This window comes from Arachis ipaensis, chromosome B5 (assembly GCF_059453495.1).
Source record: "Arachis ipaensis isolate K30076 ecotype BB chromosome B5, ASM5945349v1, whole genome shotgun sequence".
Classification (NCBI taxonomy): domain Eukaryota; kingdom Viridiplantae; phylum Streptophyta; class Magnoliopsida; order Fabales; family Fabaceae; genus Arachis; species Arachis ipaensis.
In genome coordinates this window covers 71,034,599-71,037,541 of record NC_142440.1, presented here as the reverse complement: position 1 = coordinate 71,037,541, position 2,943 = coordinate 71,034,599, and the positions used below count along the sequence as shown (strand labels likewise).

Below are 2,943 nucleotides of genomic sequence, written 5' to 3'. Positions count from 1 at the left end.
TTAAGATCAGAGCACCAAGCTTTGGAGCCATTACCAGGATTTGTTCGAGCCTGGAGATCACAATTTCGTGCACCAAATACCACAGACAAGGTTTAGACTTTCCGGATCTCAAGAATGACCGCCAATAATTCTAGCCTATACCACGAAGGTTCCAATCTTAGATTAGAAACCCAAGAGATATACATTCAAGCTTGTTTGCATGTAGAACGGAAGTGGTTGTCAGTCATGTGTTCATAGGTGAGAATGGTGATGAGTGTCACATAATCATCACATTCATCATGTTCTTGGATGCGAATGAATATCTTGGAGAAGAAATAGACTTGAGTTGAATAGAAAAACAATAGTACTTTGTATTAATTCATGAAGAACAGCAGAGCTCCACACGTTAATCTATGGTGTGTAGAAACACCACCGTTGAAAATACAAAAGTGATAATGGTGTAAGCATGGCCGAATGGCCAGCCTCCAAGGTCTAGGGACTAAACGTCCAAAGATTGCTAAAATACAATAGTATAAGGTCCTATTTATAGAGAACTAGTAGCCTAGGGTTTACAGAAATCAGTAATTAATGCAGAAATCTTCTTCCGGGCCCACTTGGTGTGTGCTTGGACTGAGCATTGAAGCTTCCATGTGTAGAGACTTTTCTTGGAGTTAAACGCCAGCTTTTGTGCCAGTTTGGGCGTTTAACTCCAGCTTTTGTGCCAGTTCCGGCGTTAAACGCTACAATTCTTGAGCTGACTTGAAACGCCTGTTTGGGCCACCAAATTTCAGGCAAAGTATGGACTATTATATATTGCTGGAAAGCCCAGGATGTCTACTTTCCAACGCAATTGAGAGGGCGCTAATGGCGCTTCTGTAGCTCCAGAAAATCCACTTCGAGTGCAGGGAGGTCAGAATCCAACAGCATCTGCAGTCCTTTTTCAGCCTCTGAATCAGATTTTTGCTCAGGTCCCTCAATTTCAGCCAGAAAATACCTGAAATCACAGAAAAACACACAAACTCATAGTAAAGTCCAGAAAAGTGAATTTTATTTAAAAACTAATAAAAATATAATAAAAACTAACTAAAATATACTAAAAACATACTAAAAACAATGCCAAAAAGCGTATAAATTATCCGCTCATCATCTTCTTAATCATATCTTTTCAATCACATCTTTTTCAAAATTAACTTTCAATCATATCTTTTTGATTTCTAATTTCAAAATCTTAATTTTCGAAAATCTTAATCAAATTTTCAAATTTATTTTTTATTATTTCAAAATCTTTTTAATTTATTTTCGAAAATTCTTCCCCTCTTCTAACAACCTTCTATTTAAGGGACTAACACTCCTCCTCAAGGTGCAATTCGAACTGTATCCCTCTTGATAAGTTCGAATTCTCTTCTATCTACCTCCTCCTTCTATTCTTCTTTTCCTCTGACACCTCAAGGAATCTCTATACTGTGACATAGAGGATTCCCTACTTTCTTGTTCTCTTCTCTTTCATATGAGCAGGAGCAAAGATAAAGGCATACTTATTCAAGCTAATCCTGAACCTGAAAGGACCTTAAAGAGAAAGCTAAGAGAAGCTAAAGCACAATTCTCTCTAAAGGGCCTAACAGAGCTTTTCAAGGAAGAAGAAGCCATGACAGCTGAAAACAACAATGCCAACAATGCAAAGAAGGTGCTTGGTGACTTTACTGTACCTACTCCCAACTTCTATGGGAGAAGCATCTCAATCCCTGCCATTGGAGCCAACAACTTTGAGCTTAAGTCTCAATTAGTTTCTCTAATGCAACAGAATTGCAAGTTTCATGGACATCCATTGGAAGATCCTCAGTAGTTCTTAGCTGAATTCTTGCAAATCTGTGACACTGTCAAGACCAATGGGGTTGATCCCGAGGTCTACAAGCTTATGCTTTTTCCCTTTGCTGTAAGAGACAGAGCTAGGACATGGTTGGACTCACAACCTAAAGAAAGCCTGAACTCTTGGGAAAAGCTAGTCAATGCCTTTTTGGCAAAGTTCTTTCCACCTAAAAAACTGAGTAAGCTTAGAGTGGAAGTCCAAACCTTCAGACAGAAGAAAGGTGAATCCCTCTATGAAGCTTGGGAAAGATACAAGCAATTGATCAGAAGGTGCCCTTCTGACATGCTTTCAGAATGGAGTATCATAGGAATCTTCTATGATGGTCTGTCTGAACTGTCCAAGATGTCATTGGACAGCTCTGCTGGAGGATCTCTTCATCTGAAGAAGACGCTTGCAGAAGCTCAGGAACTCATTGAAATAGTTGTAAATAACCAACTCATGAACACTTCTGAAAGGAACCCTGTGAATAATGGGACAAGTCAGAAGAAAGGAGTTCTTGAGATTGATACTCTGAATGCCATATTGGCTCAGAACAAAATATTAACTCAGCAAGTCAATATGATTTCTCAGAGTCTATCTGGAATGCAAGCAGCAACAGGCAGTACCAAAGAAGCTTCATCTAAAGAAGAAGCTTATGATCCTGAGAACCCAGCAATGGAAGAGGTGAATTACATAGGAGAACCCTATGGAAACACCTATAGTCCTTCATGGAGAAATCATCCAAATCTCTCATGGAAGGATCAACAGAGACCTCAACAAGGTTTCAACAACAGTAATGGTGGAAGAAACAGGTTTAGCAATAGCAAGCCTTTTCCATCATCTTCTCAGCAACAGACAGAGGATTCTAAGCAGAGCTACTCTGACTTAGCAACTATAGTCTCTGATCTAATTAAAACCACTCAAAGTTTCATGACTGAAACAAGGTCCTCCATTAGAAATTTGGAGGCACAAGTAGGTCAGCTGAGCAAGAAAGTTACTGAACTCCCTCCTAGTGCTCTTCCAAGCAATACAGAAGAGAATCCAAAAGGAGAGTGCAAGGCCATCATCATAGCCCACACGGCCGAACCTGGAGAGGAGGAAGAGGCCGTGATCGCCAC

At 39.9% G+C, this 2,943-nt stretch overlaps 1 non-coding gene across 1 annotated transcript; it reads right to left on the bottom strand.

The window, feature by feature from the left end:
• Positions 1–2,026: 2,026 nt before the first annotated feature.
• LOC148564581 (small nucleolar RNA R71) lies at positions 2,027–2,134 on the bottom strand. The gene has a single exon (XR_015884609.1). It is a non-coding gene; the product is annotated as a small nucleolar RNA R71 (small nucleolar RNA).
• Between the last annotated feature and the right edge of the window lie 809 nt (positions 2,135–2,943).